At 35.8% G+C, this 26,896-nt stretch overlaps 1 protein-coding gene across 1 annotated transcript in view; it reads right to left on the bottom strand.

Annotated features, from left to right (window-relative positions):
- Positions 1-26,621, bottom strand: part of LOC104663918 (sodium channel protein type 3 subunit alpha) — a 117,027-nt gene extending 90,406 nt beyond the window's left edge. The window contains exons 1-2 of the mRNA XM_030916853.1: positions 26,361-26,621; positions 7,773-7,963 (exon numbers count right to left, since the gene is read on the bottom strand). The gene's annotated coding sequence lies outside the window, so the exon portion shown is untranslated. The remainder of the gene's footprint in view (positions 1-7,772; positions 7,964-26,360) is intronic.
- Between the last annotated feature and the right edge of the window lie 275 nt (positions 26,622-26,896).

The raw sequence follows: 26,896 nt of genomic DNA, 5'->3' as shown, positions 1-26,896 counted from the left end.
AAGTGCTAGGATTACAGGGGTGAGCCAATGTGCGGGGCCCAAAAAGTGTTTTTAACGTAAGATGTATCTTTTTCTTTGAATGAGTATTTATGATATAACATTGTCATTATATACTTTTTGCTACTATGAAGGTATATTCTAAATAAATTATAAAATAAAATATCAGGCCTGTCAAAAGTTATGTCATTTTTCCCCATTAATTTTGAACAGAACTTCTGTTTTATAGTTGGGCAGCACATTTTTTTTTCTCTATCAAGCGGTATAGTACACGAATCGAAAGATTTGAGAGAAATTCTATTTTACTCAAAAGTCAGTTGATCATTTATTTTGTGTTTTCTAAATTTACGGGAGGCAGCACAGAATAAAACTAATGTTTTTAGCCATCTTATGTCAATTTTGATGGCCACATAATCAATCCAACTCTAAGCTGTGTGGAATAATCACAGCTTTTATGCGTTGGAGTGCAGAAAGAGTTTGAGCATTTTCTGCAAGCCTTAAGTACCCAAAGATGTGTAAACCATCTGTCTGATATCACCTGCCATGAATTGAATGGCTGTGGTTCTTCCCAAGTGCTGAATGAAAATGAAACAGCATGACAAACATGTCTTAAGGAAATTCTATGAAACATGATCGCTTTCTTAGAGGAGAAAAACAAAACAAAAAAAAGGTTGATTTGAGGATTTGGTTTTGAACTAATTTTGATGTCTTTATTGACAATGAATGGAAAACACACGCGATTGGAATGGGAGAGCTGAGTTAGTACTGAATCTGCTGCTGATGGTATGCCTGTATCATCTAACCTGTCTCAGCCTCAGTATCATTGAGGCCCCTCAACACAGAGATGGCTGCCCTTTTCCAGATGGGAATAGCTAATTTGTATTAATACATACATTTTACTTAATTGGAGTCTCCTGGCTGGTTTTTGTTTTAGAAGTAAAATTAGGTTTAAAATATCTAATGTGGAAATCACTGAATAACTTTCACAAATTATTCTGATTTATCTGAGATGATATGGAACAAGGTGCCATCACAAAATCATGAAAATTTTTTTTAAAAATAAGTAGTCCTTTACCTTCTTATTTACTTATCAAGGGCTGAAATAAAGAATTTGAATCTTGGTCAAAAGAAAGTAAAAATGTCTCGTTGAAATTCCCATACCGTTGTCTCTAAGTCCTCAGAAGACAGGCTAGTTCCAGACTCAGCTTTTCCCCTGCAAGGGAATTAGGGTTTGCCCAATATTTGGGTTGGCTGAGAAATTAAAGAATTTAGTGAGTTAGAGTTTCTCATGGCTTCACTGACAATTTTGCGGTTTAGAAACCCCTCATAGTTCTTTGGCAGTTCTCTTTTACTTTTTTCCTCTCCTTTTTTGTTCTCTGTGAGCTTTTATACAGAGTTCTTACATAATTTTACATTCATATTAGAGCAGACTTTAAAAATTAATTCTTACTGATGCCTTGGTGAGGAATATATATATTATTAATGATTATATGCACATTATAATTTATTAAAATACATAAAATTTAATATATCAAATTTTCTCCAGAGCTATCTTTGCAAGGACAAAAAAGATATGAAAAAAATCTTAGGAGATGATCTCTCTAACTAAAAACCAAAAAGCGTGTGAGTGAATGTGTGTGAGTAAAGCATATACATCCCTTTGTTAACCAGTAAAAAGATTATGGTTCAGTATATCCTATTTGAGGAATAAACTGCAGAATTCCAAATCTGGAAGGGATCTCAAAATCATTTATTTGGAAAATATTTATGGAGGGATTCTATGAATCAGTACTCTGCTTGAACCAGGAACCCATGGTCACTTCCCCGGGGCTGACAGTCCAATGTGGGAGGCAGATTTTTATACAAACAATTATAATACAGTTATATACAGTTGGTGATTGTCTGAGGTTCATAAAAAGTATCAATTTGTTCTTCCCAGGGAAGGGAGAAAGAGGTAAGATTTGGGGAAATTTCCCTTAGGAAGTGATATTGGAGTAGGTTTTGCAGGCTAGTTGGAATTCAACTGGGGGCTTGTGGTGGTGGTGGTTGGAAAGGGGTTGGTAGGAAGACACATTAATAGAGAAACATTAGTAGAGACACACTGAGCAGGCGGGGATGGGGGCGGCATGTGTGCAGATGCAGAGACAAGAAAGAGCGTGGGGAGTTTGGGAGCAACGACATGAAATTCATTATGGGTGGACATCACCCTGCACGGAAGGGAGTGGTATGACATAAAACTTGAAAGTTAGGCAGGATAGATCACTGAGGACCCTGTACTACACATGAAAGTATGCCATGGATAGGGAGTGTTATGATCAACGTGAAGACTGGAAAGTTGGTGGCAGTATGAAGGGTGGACAGGCAGGGAGTGACCCTAGAGCAGTCATTTTCAAATGTTGTGGCTTCAGGATTTCTTTCTACTCTTAAAATTATCCGTGAACCCAAAGAGCTTTTGTTTATGGGAGGACTTAGCTATCCATACATACCATATTGAAAATTAAAATGAAAAAATGCAAAAATTCTTTTAAACTAATAATAAACACTTGTATGTTTATACAGACAACAGATGGTTAATGAAAACAACTATATTATTCAAAACAGAAAAAAATTTAATGAGGATGAATTTGTTTCACATTTAGTCAAATATGTTTATGTCACTTAAGAGAATACATTTAGATTTCCATGAATGCTTCTGTGTTTAGTCTGATGGAATATGTTGTTTTATTGAAATATAAGAAGAAAATTTTCACATATTTGTGTGTCTGGAAAAGGAAGTGTTTTAATTGCCTTTCCAGGTAACTGTGAATATCCTTCTTTAATATCACACCAAAACTCTACAAATGGTAGCTTATTAAATTAGCTGTGTGAAACCAAGAGTCATATCAATGAACTTTTGATCTATCTTGTCCTTTGAATAGGTCTTTTAAGTAATCATGCATGATTTTGTATCATCATGCACGGATTATTTGGAAAATGGCACGTTGTTATGAACGTCTTCCAAATTTTAACAAATTTTCTTATATAATATCCAAAAATCACATTTGTTACTATCACCACTAATGTCATGAGAAAAGTTGTAATGTAAGGGTAGGCTGTCAAGCTCCCGGTGGCAGGTAAAAGTTTTCCCAAATTCCAATTTCCTCTTGAAAGCTCCAGTTTTAACATTGACAACAAATGCTGTTATTTGCTTTTCCTGAAGTGACAGGCCTTGCCTTTGTTCATTTTTGAGAGAACGTGTGCCAAATACTCAAGTCTGAATAACCATAGTTTGTCAGTTATTCTTTCAAGTGAAAATGGTGTTCCATGAAAAAAAGAAAAGTGGCTTATTCAGCTCCTGACTCAATCACACAAGTGCTTTTCCTAAAGACAACTATGGCACTTCAGTACGCAGTCAAATACTTTATTCTTCCTATTTCATCATACAGAATGTTAAAAATAGGGATTTTTAGGGCTGTGCTTAAGCAAAATTAATATGTACTGCTTCATCAGAGATGTATTATGTGAACTGGCATTATTTTTCTTACTGAGCGTGTGAAGCAATGAAGAAAACACAGACTACGCCTATAGTTTGATGCTACTGCACTGACTCCTGCTAAAGCATTAGCAGTTTTAGCACATGCCTATTGCTCTATCAGTGCAAGTGCCAAAACTATGAAAAAAGACAAATGCCATTTTGGTATTATTACGAAAGTAGTTTAGAACTCAAAGCTCCCACACAAAGCGCCCGAGGAATCCCTAGTTGTCTAAAATCTATACTTTGAGAACAACTGCCCAAGAGGAAAGCAGTTAGACACCACTCAATAGTCAAAAGAAGAGAAGTAAAGGATCTGACAATAGCTCTGGTACCAAAAGGCATGGACTTGGCAATCAGAACTGGATTCAAGGCCTGACTCTGCTGCTGTGTTCCTGAAACTTTTTTGTTCTTTATAATTGTAGCTGTACAATGGAGATAATCATAGTTCATACTTTATAGAGCTAATATAACATTTAAATGAGAAAATACACCTAAAGGGTGAGCACAGTGCCTGGAATACATTAATAGTAGGTCATCAATAAGTTAGGGAGAAAAACCACAGCCAGAAGAGTGTATTTAATGAACAAGTATAGAAGAGAGAAAAACAATGAGATTTTGTGACTGACTTGATAGGAGATGTGAATTAAAGTCATAGGGTTAAGCTCACTTCCAGGTTTCCAGCTTAAGCCACAAATTGACATTAACCCAATAGAGAAATGGAGGTTTGTAAGGCATGATAATAAAGTCTGTTTAGAACCTGTTCAGTTTGATATAGCTGTGAGATATCTGGGTATATAATTAAAATATGGATTTGAGACTCAGAAAGCTGTCTGGGCTGGGGTGAAGTTGATTAAGAAGTTACTGGATGAGTCTGGGCATGGTGGCTCATGACTGTAATCCCAGCACCTCAGAGGCTGAGGCAGGAGGATTGCTTGAGCCGAGGAATTCAAGGCTGCAGTGAGCTATGATCTCACCACTGCACTCCAGCCTAAGCTACAAAACAAGATCTTGTCTCAAAAAAAGAAAAAAAAAGAGCAGTCACTGGTTGAAGCTGAAGCTAAGAATATGCATGGCATTGCCTAGGGAAAAATGGTGAAAGGGTGATGAGTGAAGAGACAAGACTCACACAGTTACCAATTTTTAAGTAATGGGAACATAGAGGATGATAGGCAATGAAGTCAGAACAATTACCTAGATGCCAAAGAGGAATTTCCAAGATGCTAATTAAAAGACCTACTTCAGATTTAACAATTAGTCCAACTCTCTGCCTGTAAAATAAATGAAGAACAGTCCCAAAGAAGTTAAGTAATCTCATCAGAAATGTCTACTGACAAACACAAATTATGACTTTTTCTATTATAGTTGATGTATTTGTCTTAAATCTTACTATTATATGGTTTGCTCTAAAAGATCTAAGCTGTATATAAATAACTACAGAAAAATAGATTTGACTAGTTCATTTCAGTTTTCCAGTTTCACATATCAGTGTACTATGATGCTAGCAAAATCTTATGAAAGTACTTGAAGCCAGCCAATACAATGAGTACAAAACTAATATTTGTTAATGAATCAGAATCTAGAAAAATGCCATTGTAAACATTTAGGATATGCTGTGGCATTACTAAGCAAAAATTTTTTTTTCCATTAGTCATGGCCTATGAGTTCTCACCTTGCCTAATTTTCCAGAGTAGCAGACAGTTTGGCAAATTGTATTGGTCCATAACCTGTAGTATCAGTAGTGTCTCTCTTTCCCTCTCTCTGTTGGGATTTTTATGATTATGTTGCAGACAAAATCGATTAGTTCCGGTCTGTTTCCATGGAAACAAGATTGTATCAGAAGGCTGTAAATTTTTCATCTTTATGGATGGAAAGTTGCACTATGTCATATAACTTGAGACAGAACTAAAAAAAATCTGCAATGCATTTTCATGTCTTTGAGAAGCAGAGTGTGAATTGCTGTGATGGACTGGGTCCATTACTGAGGAGGGATGCTGTATTTTCTCGGTATGTACTACAAGAGACTATTCTAGTAAGGGTCTAATGTAAAAGACCAGATTGACCAACTAACTACCTAACTGTTGAAGAAAATTAGTTAATTTTCCCAGTAAAATTTTCACTTAAGGCTAATGATTGTCTGGTAGTTACCAATATTCTCAGGCAGCATATGCACCCAACAGCATAAGATTTATCAAAGGCATACATAGAGCACTCAGCACATTATAATGATAACCACTGGACACATTCCAAGGCAGAATTAAATACTATTTTCTATAATTTCAATAGTTTTGAAATAAAGCCTGGTTGATGTGTCTCCTTAATCAGGTGGCTGTGAAGATTGAACAATAACGAACAAAATTCTATTGAATGATTACTATGTCTCAGACACTGTCATGCAATATATGCATGTTAGCCCATTTAATCACTATTACAGTTTCATGAGGTTGATACTATTATTATTTCCACTTTAAAGATCAAGAAACTTAGGTGCAGGTAGGCTAGATAAGCCAAGGAGCCAAGATTTAAACCTGTCTAGTTAAAAAAAAAAAAAAAAAAAAAAAAAAGCCTGGGTACCTAAGCCTGCAAAATGAGAAGATTCTTGATGTTTGCTGAAACAAAATTAGGATAAATCACTGCTTTACTGGGAGGTTACTATGTATAAAGCCCTGTGTCAGGAATGAGTGGCATAATCTAAGAAGTGTAGCAATATAGTCCTCATCTTTATTTCCACATAGAAGATACAGCAAACAGGAATGAATTAATAACAAATATAAAACCCACATCTACATTCACATGTATGCTACACACTTTGGAGTTATTTAATGATAAATTAAAAGACTAGGCTACCTTCTTCTATGTCAGGTACCTCTTGCTCTCAATGTATTGTCAAGGAAATCAGCATTACTATTAGTCTGAATAAACCTTTTCAGAAAGTAACTCTACAGCAAGGGTAACACATGTTATAGCCAAATACAGATGAAATCTAGACCCTCTTTATGTTATTGTTCCGTTTCTATTAGCTAAACACATGATTGCCAACCTGTGCTAACTATTTAACAGGATGATCTATTTTTGTTTTTCTGTACCTGGACTCAATGTCATGGCTCTGAAAAAAAATAGCTTAGTAAAAAAAGCATGAGGTCATCTCTATCTTCAAGATAATTATCCTGGAACTAATTAATTTTTAGGGGTTGATATTTCCTGTGACTTCGTCCTTATCAGATAGTTATTAGCTTGAATAGACAACTGCTAACTAGTAACAAAAATTAAGTCAACATTTTAAAGGACAAATCAGCATCATTGGGTTTATTAGCTTTTTAATGTTTCTTTTAAATGTTTGCAAAGTAAACTGTGTGTTTGACTCCCCAGTATTCATTCCATTCCAGACGCTTCCTTCAAGCCCCTTGCCAATCTTTGTTTAAAGACAAGGTATGTGGTCTAATTCTGGCCAGTGAAAGGTGAGGGGACTTCAGTCAAGTGGTTGTTTGTAAAAAGTTTCTTCACTCCCAAGAAAGAGAACAAAGAGAAGATAGCATTCTCTGTCCTCTGGACCCTTTTCTATTGGGATAGAATACATGGCATTACTTCAGCCAAATTAAAACCAGAAGCGATGCCAATCTGAGGGCAAAGCTGACACACTGAGGGTGGCAGGTCACAGAGACATATTTACCCCTGGGCCTTTGATGGATCACTCAGCTTGTGGACCCAAACAACCTCTGCACTGCTTGTTCTGTTCAATAAACGTCTTTCTTGACTAAGACAGTTTTAGACAGTTTTTCTAGTTAGTTGCAGCTGATACACCAAATAAATAAATAGTCTTTGGTCAGTTCAAAAACTTGACCAACTGAGAAGCCAGCTCACAACCAAGTACTCACCACATATTTGGATGACCTTTACCCCATACAGTCAGGTGAGCCATAGATCCAATTACCAAATAAATATAGCAAAATTTAAAGTAAATACAGTCCAGGGTAATTTACTAAATACACAGGATGAATGTCTCTTTTAAAAGAAAAATATATAAAAAACTGAGTTAATCTCTCTTTCTTACATCAATAGCCTTTGGCATCATTCCATCCCCTAATGTCATCTCTGCTATGTCTCCCTGTATATATTTGCCTCATTGGAAGAACAAACTGATAGAGGAAGGAAGAAAACACCCCTCTGCCTTTTTTTGGTCCTGATACAGCTGTCCTGGTTAAATGTAGACATTTTAGTTTATTTTCCACAAAAACAAATTTATACCCAGAAGTTGTTTCGTTACCTTAGTCACAGCACCTTTTCCCGGAAAAGCTCCAGGCCCCTTCTGTGAATTATCTCATTTATTCTTACAATATCCCTAGAAGAGATTCTTTGCTCCTTTCCCAGTAAGCCACTCTACTATGAATCCTTGACGGTTATCTCATCCCTGACAAACTTTGACGTGGCTTGGCTTCAGCTTTCTTGCTCCATGATCTGTGTAGAAAGAGAATACAGGTGAAATTAGCCTATAATCTTTGACATTTGGCATAGGGGTGCTCTGGCTCTGTGTCTGGGTTTTATTCCTTTTTTTATAGCCCTAGATCGAGAAAGCAGGGATGATGCAAAGCAGGATAGTTAAACCCTGTTAGAAGCATGCCCTAGCATGACTTAGGAAGAACGGGACCAGGAACCACTGCCAGGATCCTAGGGTGGGGACAGGGGCACTTCCTCCTTCTTTGGGAGCCTTGATTCATTTACTCTTTCTGAAGGCATGCTGGCACTCCTGAGCATCCTTCTGTTCTTCCCTCTTGCTTCCTTCTCTCCTCTTCCCTCCTTACATCTTCGCCTTTGCTTCTTTTCCTCAAATACCTCAAAGACCAAAGAGGTAGACTAGTGGAACATGTGGTTCACATTGGTGTTGTAGGTCATTTTCTAGTTCCTTTTCCTCTCCGCCTAAAACCCAGTTTGATAGGCTTACTAAAATAAGACAAGAGCTTCTAAGAGTACATTTTAGATAAGCTGAGGTAAAAAGCCTGCATGCTAAATATTAACCTAAATGTAATAACCAGATGTCATACTCCTTTCTGCTATAACCAACAGCAATGGCTTAGCAGAGTTAAACCAATAATAATTATTTCAAAGGGCAATATATATAATTCCACAATCAGTAATTAACATTTAAAACAACATTTACTGCAATTCATTTATACAATGCTCATAAGCCAAACTAGTCATGAATTCTCACCAGTAAATTTCCCTTGACCACTTTCCGTAACAAAAAAACATTAAATCTCACTTTTACAATTTTATACATGGTCTATAAATTCTTTGTCTCCAGATGAACTCTCTCCTAAGCCATTACTTTTTTTTTTCTCTATTCTGTTACCAGAGTGATGGTTTCAAAACACATACCCTACCCTTGTTCAAATCTGTCAGTGGTTCTCAGTGACTCAGAATTACTTTAGCAAAGTATGGAAGTGTCTTTATGATCTGGCCTCTGCCTCTCCTCTCTTACCTCTCAGTAAGTGCTAACAATAACACAAATGCTAATGATAATACCCATCAGACACATCATGCTTCAGAAATTGAGCAATAGATTGTTACATAAATTTATAATCATTCAATAAATGTTAGTTCCCTCTACTTCACAGCCTTAAGCTTAATAAATGTTATTTCCCTTGTCTTCATAGTACACAAGTAACTAAGTTTTAAATACTTTGACCTTCAGCCTGAGCTATAATGAACATGATGTTAAGTATGTTAAACAACCCCAAAATACCTTTTTAAAATATTTGAGAGCTTTTTGCTGGGATGTGGGGGGCTTGAGGTAGGGAAGGCTGGATATCGAAGAGGGAATAAGGAGGAGCAGAAGGGTAGAGTTTGAGAAAGCATCCCACAAGTTTCTGATTTGCTTGAATTATCTTTCTTTTTCCCATCCTTGTGAAAATTACTGATTTACAGATTGGAGAAAATGTATTTTATGGCCTTGGCTTCAAGAGAGAGAATTTTTTTTTCTTGTTTTTAATCCCAAGTATCCACGGGAAATCGCAGTGATTCCTTCATGTGGATTCATCCTCCAATTTAGGCCACATACTTCAAACTGTGTTATATCTTAATAAGAGTTGCATGTCACTCATGTTTAAAAGCAGCCCTGGTTTACAAATTAACCGTTATATAAAATTGGACTCTAAGCAATTCTGAACTTCAGTGAGCGTAAGAATCACCCGTACGGCAGGGCGCGGTGGCTCATGCCTGTAATCCCAGCACTTTGGGAGGCCGAGGTGGGCAGATCACAAGGTCACGAGTTCGAGACAGCCTGACCAACATGGTGAAACCCCGTCTCTACTAAAAATACAAAAATTAGCCGGGCGTGGTGGTGAACGCCTGTAATCCCAGCTACTCAGGAGGCTGAGGCAGGAGAATCGCTTAAACCAAGGAGGTGGAGGTTGCAGTGAGCTGAGAATGTGCCACTGCACTCCAGCCTGGTGACAGAGCGAGACTCCATCGCCTCTCCCCCAAAAGAAAAAAAAAAAAAATAGAATCACCTGTGCTACTTGTAAAAATGCAGATTTCTGGATTCAATTTCTGGAGATTCTGAAAAAGTAGATTTGAGGTAGGGCCCAGGGATCTGCATTTTTAATACACTCTCCAAGTCAGTTTTGTGCAAGCGATACATAGATGACTATTTGAGAAAGGATGCTCTGAAGGAATGAGTAAAGAATACAATCTGAGTGCTTTTGGTAATCAAGCCTAGAGTTTCTCTCTAATGTCTCCAGTAATTAAGCAAAAAATGGAAGCATATTGGATCACATGAGTTTTGTTCTATTTTAGGAAAAAACAAACACACACATTTCCTAAAATCTATGTATAAAAAGCAAACATTTTTCAAGAACTAAACTGAAGGGAGGAAAGTTTGTTTAGGATATGGTATGAAGGACATGAGGCAACACACTCAACAGACATCTTAAGTTTAATTTTGCACAGATACGTACAAGGTTCAGTCAAAAAAGTTTTTCTCTGATGGCTGCAATTAGTTAAACTCAGTGAATTTCATTTAGAAGGTGATGAGATAAGACAGTTCAGAAATTTTGCTTTCAGATGACCTAATACATCGATTGGATCTGGAGATCCCCCCAAAATGGTTAGCCTACATTTGAAATTATCTTAATAAAATTTCAGCAATTTAGTAATTTAGGGGAAATTCTTCAGTTTTCAAATAAGGAAGTGATAGCTCAAATAGCATGATAGAAACACTATCCTAAAAACACTAGATGTCACCAGTTGAGGCATCTTAGACAATTTAAACCTTTAATTTTATTTTTCTTAAGCTGATTCTACTTAGTATTGTTATTAATGCTCATGCTAATATCAACAATTGAATATTCTAGAAGTAAGTTTGTTTGTATTCTCTTTTGTGGTTATTTTAGTTTATCCTGAAAATTTATTTAGCCTTTAAGATCTTCTAGTTCCCAGTGTTTGTAAATTTTTTGTTTTACTATGGCTCCACTATTTTTAGCATCATTTTGCATCTTTACCCTTTATTTCTGGCCATGAATGCAACTGTATTTTCTTTCAATTGTTTTTATCTTCCTTTATACTGATGACATGATATACCTGCTTAAGAATTTTCCAGGTTACAACCATCTGTGTCATGCAGCAGGCTGTAAAATTCTGGCTATTCAGCATTTTGCGCAAGAACAGAAGCAGATCCAAAGGTGATCATGGAGGAACTCACAAGCTTTGCCATGAGGAAGGGACAGCTTTCCATCTGGGTGGGAACCTGGTTGGCTCTTCAACCTCTGTGAAGAGGTAGCAGTCTCAATTACGATCTGCTCACTTGGTTTTAAGACTTCAGGTTCCTATTAAAGAGGTAACTTCAAATGGGCAAATCACCAAGATATCATAGGGTGAAATACTGGAATGTTGTCTAAGAAACCAAATTGTCCATTCGTTCTTAGGGAGCTCCAGAGATTCTCCTTGTAGCAACTTTGACCACCTTCATGGTGGTCCATGTTAACTTAAAGTCTGAGACTTCTTTCTTTGTGTTGTATAAAATTCATTTCTTCCTTTAAAAACATTGGGCTCGGGAGGCTCAGAGCTAAGTATACATTTTGAAAGAGTAAATTCATTAGCATACAGTCCTTAACAAATGTATCACATACATTTTCTCCATTTTCCTTGTCTTGAGATTCCTATTGCACAAAGATATATTTATATATCTTTGAACCTGGGAGGCAGAGGTTGCAGTGAGCTGAGAATACGCCGCTGCACTCCAGCCTTGGTGACAGAGCGAGACTCCATTCCCCCCACCTAAAAAAAGAATCACCTGTGCTACTTGTAAAAGATGCAGATCATATATATATATATATATATATATATATATATATATATATATATAAAACTTAGCATCACTTTTTAAAAGAAGTGGGATATAATAAATAAAAATAAAATTCCTCTATGTGATTTAAGACTTTTTCATTCTTTAGCATGATTCTATACTTCTTATAAACCATTTTTTCTCAAGGACTATACTTAATTTTATAATAAAAATAAACATTAAGAAATGAACTTGGAAGCACTGTATCCTAACATTGAAAATAATCTTTTAGGCCATCTAGTTTCACCAACCTAATTTAAAGCAGTGGTTCTCAAAATGTAGCATCAGAATCACCAGGCTAACATCTTGCTAAAACACAGATTTCTGGGTTCCACCCCAGGTATATATGGGTGGGACCCAATTTTGCATTTCTAACAAATGCACAGATAATGCTGATGTTGCCAGCCCAGGAACCGCACTTTGACAATACCTAGCTTATAGAAACCAGAATTTTATGGTTTTTTTGTTTGGTTGGTTTTTGTTTTTTTTAAGGTTAGAAACATGTATACTGCATATACAAAAATTAATTCAAGATGGATTAAAGACTTAAATGTTAGACCTAAAACCATAAAAATCCTAAAAGAAAACCTAGGCAATACCATTTAGGACATAGGCATGGGCAAGGACTTCATGTCTAAAACACCAAAAGCAATGGCAACAAAAGCCACGATTGACATATGGGATCTAATGAAACTAAAGAGCTTCTGCACAGCAAAAGAAACTACCATCAGAGTGAACAGGCAACCTACAGAATGGGAGAAAACTTTTGCAATCTACTCATCTGACAAAGGGCTAATATCCAGAATCTACAAAGAATTCAAACAAATTTACAAGAAAAAACAAACAACCCCATCAAAAAGTGGCAAAGGATATGAATAGACACTTCTCAAAAGAAGACATTTATGCAGCCAAAAGACACATGAGAAAATGCTTATCATCACTGGCCATCAGAGAAATGCAAATCAAAACCACAATGAGATACCATCTCACACCAGTTAGAATGACGATCATTAAAAAGTCAGGAAACAACAGGTGCTGGAGAGGATGTGGAGAAATAGGAACACTTTTACACTGTTGGTGGGACTGTAAACTAGTTCAACCATTGTGGAAAACAGTGTGGCAATTCCTCAAGGATCTAGAACTAGAAATACCATTTGACCCAGCCATCCCATTACTGTGTATATACCCAAAGGATTATAAATCATGCTACTATAAAGACACATGCAAACGTATGTTTATTGCAGCACTATTCACAATAGCAAAGACGTGGAACCAACCCAAATGTCCATCAATGACAGACTGGATTAAGAAAATGTGGCACATATACACCATGAAACACACGCAGCCATAAAAAAGGATGAGTTCATGTCCTTTGTAGGGACATGGATGAAGCTGGAAACCATCCTCAGCAAACTATTGCAAGAACAGAAAACCAAACACCACATGTTCTCATTCATAGGTGGGAACTGAACAATGAGATCACTTGGACACAGGAAGGGGAACACGACACATCGGGGCCTGTCATGGGGTGGGGAGACGGGGGAGGGATAGCATTAGGAGATATACCTAATGTAAATGACGAGTTAATGGGTGCAGTACACCAACATGGCACATGTATACATATGTAACAAACCTGCAGGTTGTACACATGTACCCTAGAACTTAAAGTCTAAAAAAAAAAGAAACATGTATACTGGGCATATCACTTACATTTTTGCCGTTGCTTAAAGATGACAATAACAGATTCTTCAGTTTCATTTATTTATTCATTTGATGCCCTATAGTGTAATTTTCCTGCATCTGGAACCTTGAAATGATTTACAGCAGTATTACACAGAAGCCTGCAATCACTTTCAGTCTCCCTGCTGCCAGCCTGACTCCCGTACAGCCTGTTTTTACCTCGCCAGTCAGAGTGATTTGAGAATATAAAAATCAAATCCTATCTTATTCCTATGCTCAGAAGCCCCCAGAAGCTACCCAGAAAAAAAGTCCCAAATCCTTACAATTGCCTAAAAGGCCTTATAATCTGTCTGACCTTTTGGTTATCTAGGGGAAGACACCTCCTTCTATTCTCTTCCTCCCTCAGTTCTCTGTAGCCAAACTGGCTTCCAGCTGTCCTCTGTACCTGGGAGCACACGCAGACTATTCTCCCATTCCGGTATGCTCTTCCTCTAGAAAACTGAATGGCTAACTCATTTAGCTCCTTCAAGTCTTGGCCAAAAGTTTACCTTCTTAAAGAGACCTACTCACACTTCTCCTCTAATCTCTTACCCTGCTCTGATGTTTCCAAGTCACTTATCATTTTGTTAGGTACTATATAACTTACTTATAATGTTTATTATTCATTTTATGTCTCTCCTGGCTAGCACAGAAACAACACAGGGGCTGGAATATTTGACTTTTTGGGGTCTATTTTCCCCATTGAATCTCATGTGTCTAGAACAGTACACCCACATAGTAGTGCTCAATGAATACTTTTTTAGAATCAATGAATTATTTAATTTTGGTTTCTGAAAAATTTAATAAAATTTTTTTAGATGTATTATTTGGAAATTCAGCCCAATCTTTAGAAACTCACATATTCTATTTATGCCAACATATTTTATAATAGCAATGTCTAGAAAAAATGAAACTGTCCACTAATGGGGTATTGATTAAGTAAATCAGATAATTTTGTTTTGTATTATATAGATATTAAGATGATAAAACATAAAAAGACTCCATGCAGGAAAAACAAAGCCAAACTCTGTAGGCACCATATTTACTAATTATGTAGCCTTATTTAATCTAGACCAAAATACATACATTAAAGTCCTCGTTACCTCAAATATAATTATATAACTATGCCAAGTTTACTAGACTCCCTTTAAAACAAAGCAAATTGAAGACTGAATACTTTTCCTAAAGTATTTCCCATTCCAAAATATCTTAGAGAATTAAGAATGATAATAGAGAACAAGGATTAAGCACTTGTCACTTATCAGGGACTGATTACTTCATTTAATATTCACAACAAATATATAAGATAAATACGATTGTTGTTGGTATTTTTTAGATAAGAAAACAATAAGGTTCAGAGGGAACAAGTAACTTGCTCAAGCTCACATGACTAGTAAATGTTGCCATCAAATTCTATAATTTTTTCTTTGGAAAAGTTAGTCAAAGCCTCTCTACAATGATCTTACCAATGAACTTCTCCAGCTACATCTTACATACTCTGTATATTTCCATTCCCTAAAAGACCCCAGCCTCTGACATCTGGCGTTCAAAAATGTTCACGCTGTCTGAAATATCATTGACCACTAACTGTCACCTGTTAAAATCCTACTTGCACTCCAAGGCTCATCATACCCCAATTCCAAGTCAGAAGTCGTTTTGCCTTCCTCTGAACTCCCAGAGCACACAATCTTGTCTAAAATTTTTACAGTAATTATATATATTCTATCTTCTGCTGTTATTGAAGATGTGCCTTATTGCTTCTACATTTATTATTAAATTCCTTGAGGATAAGGGTATATTAACTACCCACCATAGTAAGCAGGACATTATTCGATATATATTGAATACAATTGCCCAAAACAAATTTTACAAACATTCTGTCCAATACGGTAACCACTGACCACATGAGGAACTGAGCATTTGAAATGTGGGTAGGTGCCAAATTTCGAAATGATGATATTTAGGACATATCATCTTAAATAAAATATACCATTAATAAAAGTAATCTTATTGTTTCCTCTTTTTTGATATTAGAATCTAGAACATTTAAAACTACATACATGGGATTCATTATATTTCTAACGCACAGTGCTTTTTTCAGATATACTTGTTCCCTACTCCATCACTCTCCTCCAAGCGATCAAACCCATGAACAAATGCATGAATTAAGCGAAGGGAGAATCCCCTATTCTGAGATGTCCTACAAGGGTGAGGGGGCTCTCTCTGAATCAATAGTTTTTCTATTTTATGTATGTATGTAGTCAGGTTGCTGCTTTTGTCTTTCGGTCTAAGAAACACCATAGTGAAAAAGCTACTTTGTTCATAAGTGAACATTCTCTGTGTGTGTGTGCAGAGGAGCAGAAACCATATGCAAATTGGAATATAACAGAATTACAGGAAGCTTTCTATTTTGAAGTACATGGGCAACATGACAAATATAAAGCAAACAGCATCCTCCGAACAATCCTTGATCCCTTTCCTACCCCAACATCAGCCATAATAGAGAGCCCTATGTGTTGCCCTCAGCCACATGTCTCCTACTTCTTGCTGGTACCATGTGCTTTAGGCAGCTTCTTTCCAGGCAAACACAGACTGTTTACTGACTGTAATCAAAATGACAGCGCACTGTTTTCACAACTGAGTGTTGAGAGTCGACTGCCTTTTTCACTTGGCAACCTGAGGAAAATTGAGAACTGGGAACTTGAGGTATGACTTACATTACTTTAAGATGGCGGTGTTGACTACTCCACATGTTATCTGTGCTCTTTTGAGATTTAAAATACAGAGGACTGGGATTTGTCTAGTTCAGAGCAAAAAGGTTTTAATCACTGCTTTCAGATGGGTGCAAATGGTAAACCACACCGGAGCACAGGATGATTTAGGTGTGTCTGAAGTTCAGCTGCCATTTGATTCTTCATCAGCAAAAATCCAATCACATAAAGAGTCCTTCCCCACTAAGCACGTCCCTAAGATACACGGTTATAGTGTTACAGAGTGGATGACTCTAAGATGGTGCCACAGAAGATAATGCAATATACTAGAAAAACATGCCCTGCCCTATCTTTCTTAGAAATGAGACTTAATGAAAAGATAAGAAAGAGGAAAACAGAAGGAGAGATATACAAGTTGCAAATCAGGCAACCTGTATTCTAGACTTGTCTCTGCTATCACTTGTGTGATATATTGAACACTCAAGATCTCAGATGTTTAGTGTCTATATGCGTAAAAAAGAAGGGAGAGGTGGGAAATTGACCAGTTAATTTGTAGCACCTCTTTTGTCACTAAAACTCTAGTTCAGTGTCCAGACTTTGGTACTCTGTACCAGACTTACTCCAAATGTTTCTCCCTTCTGAGAGAAACTTCTGAGGGGATAGCAATACCCTTATACCCTGAACGTGGGTCACTAAACCTTCTATAAATCATGTTCCTGAGGTAGGTGTGTCACATCTATTATAGGATATATTCATTTTTAGAAGACTTTAGTGAACTAGATGCTTGCATAGGTCCTCTCCAGTCCCAATTTAAACTGTTTCTTGATGAATAAATAATATAATGCCTTAAGTAGAATATGACTTGAAGATCAGTTGCTGAAAAGAACTATCTCTTGAATCCTTTCTAACTGTAGATATTCAATTTTGTACACATGACATCTTCATGAAATGGTAATATACAAAAATCTCCTACTGATAAATTCCGTACAAATTGCAGTTAACAAAAAACCTAGAAAACTTTAAGTCTGATTTTCAGTTAAATATGACCAGTCACTTGGCCACATCTCCCCCAAAAAGGGCCCTTTGAAATAAGAAAAAGATGAAAAAAAAAAAAAAAAAAGTCTTTCCTGGAATCTGAATTCAGGACCCAGAGAATCTGTGTTTTCCTTCAGCCTCTAAGCACATCATTGGCACCAAAACAGAGCAAACGACTGTGTGCACTGATTGAGGTGTGGATGATGCCACTCACTGCAGCGGGGAATGCAGAGTAAAAGGTCTCTGCACATAAGGACAGGAAGGGGATGCTGTTCAGTGCTCAATTCTTTTGAGGCTACAGGAGATCCAGAATGCCACAGGTAAGAGAAAATTACATATGATAAAAAGTTTTGTTTTAAACAGGGATTGTAGCAACCAAACTGCTGAAGACTAGCATGGTCTGTCTGTCTTCACCCTCCAGAGGATAGAGGATCTGGTAAATAAGAAACTGACTGACTAGTGAGGGCAGTAATCCTGAGGAAAAAACTAAGAAGAGGTGAGAGGGAAGATGTCAGGAGGGAGAGATGCCCTGCGGGGTGCCTGAACTGTCCCCTCAAGGACATGGAGGATTCAGGATCCTGATAAAATTGCCAGTGCAAAATCAGACATTGAGTTCATTCATTCTTCAAGTGCCACTCCTCTTTAAAAATTAACAGACTTTATTTTTTTAGAACAATTTTAGGTTTACAGAAAAGTCGATTGGAAAGTATTGAGTTCCCACATCCAGTGCCTTTTTTAATGTCTTAAATATCTGTCTTCAAAATTTTTATTCAGAAATAAATTGAGAGAATAAATAGAAACGATTTTGTTAAGTGTGAAACTTCCCAAATCTAGCTTTCTTGAGGGATATGGATTGTTGGGGGAGAGGAGGAAGTGTATTATTTTCTGATTAAATTGATCTCACAAAGTGTTTTCTGAACTGGCACCACTATAGATTTAATGGGATATTTTAAAAAAAGGTGTGTTACAATGACTCAGGATAATTTTAAGATACTGAGTAGAAAACCATACTTACAAATGCATAAGAGGGAGCTGACTATTGTTTTCATGGTGTATCTTACCTCTAGTGTTTATTTGCATGAAAATCTGCATCTTGATTTGGATGTGCTCTGCCACTTTTCATTTACCTTCATGCATTACCCTTTCCTTTTCAAAATGTACAAAGTGCTTTTGAATAAGGAGTTGGAATGTTTCCTAAAAAGAATCTGGTTAGTTCTTACAATTGTCATCCTGTTGGTAGAGGGGAATGGTTATGTGAACCATAAATTATTCACCCTCTACACAGATCGATCATGTTATTTAAGGTGACCCTTCTTCATAAAAGCATTCCTTCCCTGGTTCAGGCTTTCATTCTTATCAATAGCTTATTGCCTTCTTATTTATGTTTTCATTGCAGACTTCCCAATTACCTTGTGTATAGAGGTTGGGTTTCTTTTTTTTTTTTTTTAAGTAAATGATCCAGTCCCAGTGGGAGGACACAAGCACTGTGTCACACACATTCATCACAACCCTGGCCTCGAACATGATATTGTATTTCTTCTGTTTATCACAGAAGCACCAGCAACCTGCCTCAAAATGTGGATATTCTCATCTTGAGATTTAACAGATATTTTCTGTGATGAGAATCATTTTACGGACCACGTTGGCAGAATGTTAGAGATGAGTGAAGAAAACATAGTTAACTATTAATATTAAATCATGATCCTCTAGAGAAAAGACTTTAGGATATAATCTTCTCTGAAGGACCGGTAGAGGATTGTCCTCTATGTCTCCTACTCAGCTGTGGGAAACCAATCCGGAAGAGCAACGGGGGTGTTAACCCAGGAAATGTCTCCTTAAAAGCTGACTCATCTTAGGAATGAGATTCTTTTTAAGAAATGCAATTAATTATTAATTTCGCTCCACTATTAGATTAATTCACTTCTTTCTCGGATATACCATTTTCTGAAAATATCTTTTAAAATGCATTTTGGTTTTAAAAAATATGTTCATTTACAGAATCTGTCTTTCCTCCAGATCTGCCTAAATTGCAGTTTTAAAAATTTAAAAATCAAAGTGTTTTGCTCTCAACTGATGATTTGGAGATTCAAAGAATATCTTTCAGTAGACCTACTCTTATTTGATTATTCAAGACTTAGTTCTCCAGGTAGCAATTTATAAGTAAGAAATAAATCAGTGAGTGAATCTATGGTTGTACAAATCTGAAGTTATGGATGCTCAGCTCCAAATGTGTACACTGTTTGCATGGTTAGCTTGCAAAATATTCCATAACCAGCAGCTGAATCAACTTTCAAATATACTTGGGATGATAAATTAACAATTTCAAATGTAAAATTATTTAAACACGTCAGTAAATGCCAGTGTGTTCAACTAAGGGAGAAATGGACACAAGCGTATTTTTTGTTGCTTCCTTAAGTATTTGCGTAATAACTTTACTTAGCACATGCCCGCTGGGTAGCACTCTGAAATTATTTTGAAAAGCATTTGTCAACTATCATTCACTTCCCTAGCCAAGTTTTCATTGGCTTCGGTTATTTTTCTCTTTCTCTAGTCAATTGGTTTTCAAACCTGGCTACACATTTGAACTACAATTGCAGGGCTTTTAAACAAATATTGATACCCAGATTCCGCTTCAGAGAATCTGACTGAATCGGTTGAAGGTGGAGCCAAGCATTGCTCTTTTTTAAAGTTTCCCATGTGAGGCTAATGTGCATCCACAGCTGTGGGCCACTCTCTGAATCAGCTCATAATGTTCTACCTCTTTTTGTTTTCTCTCAGCATGCTTGCATATCTCTTTCTCTTTAGCTGTTTTTTTTTTTTTTATCCTGACATTTTTATTGGTGAGATCCTATAAATCTGTTTTTTGCATCTCTCATTTTGCTTTTTTCTTCTTTTACTTCCTATTTCCTGGCCAAGAAGTTCTCATTCCAGGTATATATCTTTGATTTGTATTCTTATCCAATACTATTCAGGCTTTATGTCAGTGTAAGAGAACACAATATGATTGTAAATTATATTTTTGCCTGTTTTTTCCAATGCTAATTTAATAGTTTACATTAATTTTTGGTATAAATATAAAAAGATCAATAATAGAACCTAAGGCTATTGTAAAAAACTGATATTAAGGAAGGATTTATTTTAAATGTAATTATTATTGGCTATGACAAAAGACAATAAAACATTTTAGAATTTTGAGACCATACAGGTCTCAAGGACATGTATATATCATATCAATAATATTTTTCCCTTTCAGAGGTAAAGGACGGCAATGTGTTTGCCCTAAATTTTAAACTTTAAAAACAAGTTTCAACAGTATTTAAAGAACAGAGTGGAAGTGGGAATATTACATATTGCAACAAATAGCATAGCAGAAACAAGATATCACTAGCAACAGAAAATAGCAATAGAAAAAAAGAAAAAAAATCAATGATGCTAAGTGTTGTGGTGATGTTAATATCGGGAAGAAAACTAGAAATCAAGAAGGTAATGCATAGATTCAAGGACTTGAAATGAAACAGACTGAGCCTAGACTGGGAGAAAAGAAATCTGAGTACCAATGTGGCCGTGCTTCTAAATATGGTCAAGTGGTTTCCTCTCCATGAGGTTTGTTTTCCCTCACTGACAAAAGTACTGGTTAGATTGGCAAAAGGAGAAAAAGAAACTTTGTAATTCCTTGGCCAGATCCTGCCTATACATGTGTTTTATTGAATCTATCTGGTATTATAAATAATTTGAAATAGATGACTCCATTTAACAACAGAGGGAAATCTTTACTAACAATTTGGATTTTTCAGCTTCTTCAGAGAAGTCATTTGATGTAACACTCTCCTAGCAGTGAGAAGGCGTTTTCCGTTTTTAAAAAGGGCATGCATGCACTTTCTAGTTCTTCAGGCCCAACTGGGATGGCTTCACTGTTTTCTCTTACCTACTTTGCCCATGTAGGAATTTATGTTCGTTTCTTCTAGAATTTATTATTTAAGGTCATGACCAACCATAATATAAGTTCCATGATATATTTTCCATGAAAATGCTCAGAGTACTTGGAAACATGTTTAGTTAGGCATAATGAAAATAACTTATATGGCGAAAAATAAATGTCACAAGCAGATACACCAAGGAGACAGAGAAACTAACAAACAGGTGACTACTCCTCAAATAGAGGCTTAAGCCTACAAAATGTGTCCTATTAAATCTTATGCAAGAATATGTTGGACTCTAGACCAGAAGTGCAATGTCACTCCTTAGAAATATGAATTGGAATTTAGTGAATTATTCCAGTTCAAGCTCTTTCTTGGGAAAGGAAAAAGACAAAATGTTCTGTACAACCAAAGTAAGAATAAAGTATATTCTGAAAATCAGGAGATTAAAATTCCCAAAAGGGAGCTTCTTGGCAGAAAATGGTCAAAGTTATTTAAAGAGTGACTTTGAATTCACCCATTGAATAAAACAATATTAAACCACTATTTAATAATTAAGGGACCATCATTTCTCTAACTTTGCTCCAGCACAGAGTTTAATCATATGAAGGGCTCCCTATATGCAGTCTCCAAAGAAAATGAAAACCTAATTCAATTCTTACAGAAAAAACTCCAGATTTCATAAGTTTTCTCTGAATTAAAATCCCTGAAAATTCATTTACACAACTACATCCAGCATATTTTTATATGTGCTGTATTTTAATATTGTAAACTTGCTTGTAAGTTACCTTTCAGTCATTCTTTATTCCTAGATCTTGGGTAAAACTTCTTTAAAATTTTTTCCACAATGTCCTTTATCATTTCAGATCCTTATAGGAAAGAAGTGGGATATTTTAAAAAGTAACCAAAAAAATACTTGGCACATTGAAACTTGTGGTATCCAGTTAAGTAGGTATTCATATAAATTTTAAAGAATTCTTCTACTTTAACAAATTATATGTCTGATGTAGATTCAAATTGTAGGTATCCAAAGAGCTGGTGCCTATCAGGAAGTTAATAAAACGAAGTATGTCTGTGCTTAGCAAAAGAGCAGGATTTTATTTATTGCTGTATTATTGAGAGGAAACACTATTCTGCTCCGAAATAGGTGCCTGCACTTGTTATATCCCATTAAAATATAAACAAAGAATGTGTTAATTTCATCCTAGAGTGAAAAATATTTTCAGGTAAAGCTGAACTAAAAAAGTAGCTTCTCAATCAAAGATACATGTGTGAACTGGCAATACAAAGCAAGAACATGATTTTCTTTCTTCCAAATTTTCTAACTACCTCAAGTTAGAATTGTTCAATCTACCTCAAGAAGTAATTCAGATGTCAGGTTCTATATTGATTTGCCATGAAAGTTGTTTATGAGGCAAAACATAAGCATGAAATTTTGAAAATGAAAGCAGTTAGAATTAAAATTAATCAAAAATGTAAAATAGAATCTAAAAGTACAGAAATAGATTGTTAAGTAATTATATTTCATTGGTAGGTTGGTAATTAATCCTCACAGTTTTGGAAAACTGGTAAAACAACCATTAATATTAAGGTGTGAATGAATAATATATTTTTAGGTGGCAAATGAAACATGAATTCCCAAACTTCAGTGAGTTCATGTTTCTATACATAACTGAAAATGAGAAAAAAGTAATCTTCACAGCGACCTATGTAAAGAAATATCACTATATAATCACATGTTCATTTCTTGGTGAAAAAAAAAATCTTTAAATGCTTATTCTTATGGATGCTTTTAGTTAACTTCAGCCCTAAAATAAGAACTCATAAGAGCTAGAAGTGACCTAGAACTAAGAGACAGATGAGCAACAAATTCCAAGCACCACATTTGTCTCGTGGGGAAACACTACCCTCATATTTTTAAGGCTCCCAAGCTCTTAGCCCTCTCAGATCTGCCTAATCAAGAGTCCGTTAAGTCATCTTGGCTGCCATGAAGATGAAACTGACAGCACAGTTACTTGAGTCAGTTTAAAGAGGCTCAGGGTGGTTGAAGGGAAGGATTAGGAGGCCTGGGGTGCTGAAAGGTCATCCCAGTTCTAGCTCCCGAAGACCCCAGTAGCACACAGCTGTCAGGAGCATGAAGCTACACTTAGAAACAACCTTTGGAGGAAAGCAGGGATTTTGCAGTCCATCAACCATTCATCAAGCACAATTCTGCCTTTCCACATCTTATTGTACCGTTAATAGAATTGAAACATTAGAGAGTTTGTGAGTTGATCACATAGCAAAGACTTTCCTGAGATTTTGGTTGTTGTCTGGTGGTCTTAGTAGAAATTACTTGGCATTTAAATGTGGTTTTGGTGAAACATAGATTCCCTTTGTGAATCTTTACATAGACTTTTCATCTAACAGGTATATCCTCTTAAGGGAACATGAAATAAGGCCCTTTGCCTCTATTTTCATTAGAAGAAGAAAGTTTTGAAGTCCATGATAGCATATTGGGCATAAATAACTGTCTTATGGAAGGTATTATGAGTTGTATAAACTCTCCAAGAATTGCCTGGAATGCTAAACACTAAGTGATATTATTATAGGTACACAATTGTTGTTGTAAAGGGCACCCTTCCAAGATGAGAATTATTCACTTTTCAGGTACATAATTATTTGGCAGTTTTATTCTATCCTTCCTGTTGTGGTGGAAGGTATTATATCATCAGCACTAACGATAACAATAATAACAATGATGAAAATTTATGCCTTTATGTTTATCCTGTTCCTTTTGATGTGAGTTAGGTTGGCGGGGGAGAGAGGAAGGAGGTTCGTAATCATGTTCCAGGATCTATACCAAGCACTGAACAGACATTATTTTAGTTACACAATCCTGCAACACAGTCGTTATTATTCCTGTTTTATAGGTGATGTAATAAAGGCTCAGAGAGTTTAGATAACTTGTCAAGTAATAGTGGCCATAAAATGTAACCTGCCAAGCTCTTGTTCTTAACCACTTCTCCATATTGCTCCCTACTAGTTTCCAACACAGAAGGAACTGGCCAAGAAACGCCCCTATTTCTCTATTTTCCCACTTTCATGTTTAGCACATCAATCAAAATTTACAACTCAGTGAGAGTCAAAGTTGTATCTTAATTAAGCTGAGAAACCAACTGAAGAAAAATCCAAATAAATGAGGATCAGAAAATTTTAAAAACCAAGTGTTCTTATATTGCTTTGGTTCTAATTTCCTTCCTTTATAGGCAAGGAAAATGCTCTTCAGTGATCCATAGTGTCTTTTCTGAGGCAACAAAACTCATTAGTAGCAGAACTTGAACCAGATCCCAAGACTTTCAGCTCAGGGTTCAACCTTTTTATCTTCAGTACTCAAATCACAGCATTTTTCTCAACTTTACAAATGCAATCACCACTACATTCTTTTAAAGAGTAAGTTATTCAAACTTGTTTGATATATCATTTAATCAAAACAGGTTTAATTTCCGAAATTTTTGAAAGAGCACATTTTGTGAAGTGAAGAACTCTGTATGTATCTGCTTTTCACATGGTGACCACATGTGTAGATGAATAACTAAGAGATCGTTGCAACTATACCAAGAAAAATAAAAGTTAACATTTGGGGCCAAAATTAAGCATTCATTCATAAATGTAAACCAGTTCAGTCAAGACCAGCTCTGGTGCTTACACAGAGCAAAGTTACTCACATTTAGTCACCTGTAGAGAAGCATGGTGTGTACAATACAATCAAGTTAATGAACAGCCATTTCTGGGAACACTGTCCGAAAAAATAGTTTTCTTTATATCCTATGGTAGGAATTTTTCTGAAATAGACAAGACCCAGGGCTCTTCTCTCAGGCAATCACTCTTTTGAAATGTTTTCAGGGCGACAATTATTGCTACTCAATGTAAAATGTTAAGTAAGATGTCAATATTTTTTAACATATCATTAGAAATTACAGTTTGGAGGCCTCAAATTCTATTTTTGAAGCCCTTTTAGCCAGTACTGACTGGAAGCCCTGTTGAAATCAGAGGTCTTCATTTAATATAGGGTACACTCTATTTGGAGTGAATGTGATGAAATGTTTCCATGCAAATTCCTACAAGCACTTATGCCTTTATCTTTGTCCTCATAAGCCACATTACACTACCTGTTGTGTATTTTAAAAACACGTATGATTTTTAAAACTTATCTTTCAATTTATACCTGTAGATTTCTGTCAATAATTTCTTATTCTAATTATGTGGTGGCAAACTGAATGAAACATTTAAGGTTATGATATAGAATATTCTAAATACAACTACAGAAAATATGGATCATAGACAAAGTAAATTATTGTTTTATGGCTCCAGTAGTTCTTCCTGGTAATTAATAAAAATAATCAGTTATTAAATATATACAGAAAAAAACAATAATCTATCAAGCTCATAGAACAATTAATCAAGAAGATGTAATAATCTTTAAATCAATAAATTAAAAGGTAAACATTTGATATAAAATGAATATATTAAAGGATAAAGTAGTAGCATATTATGGAACATATAGAGATTATTTTATTTTTCGAAGGTTCAACCTCTTTTAAATGGTTAGTATTGGTGTTCTTTTCTCTATGAAAACAGATTTTAGAGAAAAATGATAGTGTGCTTCACAAAGCCAAACACCTCTATATTGTTATCATTTCCTATATGCATGGCCTCTCTAAAGCTGTTAAATAAAAGACTAAAGCACAAGAATGATAGTTCCAATTTCACTATACATTAATGTTTTAAAAATACTGAACACAATGAGCATTTAAATAGATGACATACAGCCAGGAAACTCATTAGACTAGCTTTAAGTGTAATAAAAAATATTTTTTCTGAATACAATAAATCATAAGCATCTACAAAAACACAAGACCATTGATGCCTAGTATGTACCATAAATCACCATTTCCAGACAGACTCTGTTTTCTTTGAAAGATAAAGAAATAGTAAGCAGTTTACACATCAAACGATGCCTTTGGCTCCTGTAATTTACATTTAAACAACACTGGGTTAAAAATAGCAGCATGAAGATGATTTTAAAGTAAGAAAAATGACCTGGTAGCTAGATTCTATGGTGCAGATAATGAAATGTTTTGTCAGCTTACCTGATAAAACAGAGCCTTATGAATTACAGCATAACAAAGCCCAGCATCCAAGATGGTTAGGGTATAACGTGTCTTCCTCTGCAGCTGTTCAGTTTTTTTTTTTTTTTTTTGACCACAGAGGTTTACAAATTAATTACAATCTTTTTTTCTTTCTTTCTCTGTGGACAAGAAAACAAAGAGACCGTTCCAGAATCCTCTCTCTTATGCCTCCGCTTCCTGTTCTGAGATTCACTCTATGGTACCCAACATATATCAGAAAACAGCTTTGAGAAAAAAAAAAAGAAAGAAAGAAAGAAAAAAAGGCGGATAGCACTCAAAGTGGTACCGCCATCTACTGGCGGACACACACAAAATTGAACCAAAGAAAGTACATTCCCATTATCCTCTATCATGGGGAGGAAAGGAAACCTGTATGAAGCATGGTAGTTGTGAAAGTGCCCCAAGATGACAGCAGAGAGGTGATGTGAGCTAAAATTTCCCAACACACTAAAAAAATGTAACTTATCTACTACATATAAATATGTATGGGACTCTTT

This window comes from Rhinopithecus roxellana, chromosome 14, assembly GCF_007565055.1.
Source record: "Rhinopithecus roxellana isolate Shanxi Qingling chromosome 14, ASM756505v1, whole genome shotgun sequence".
NCBI lineage: Eukaryota > Metazoa > Chordata > Mammalia > Primates > Cercopithecidae > Rhinopithecus > Rhinopithecus roxellana.
The sequence above is the reverse complement of the archived record's forward strand: the minus strand, read 5'-3'. Positions and strand labels throughout refer to the sequence as shown.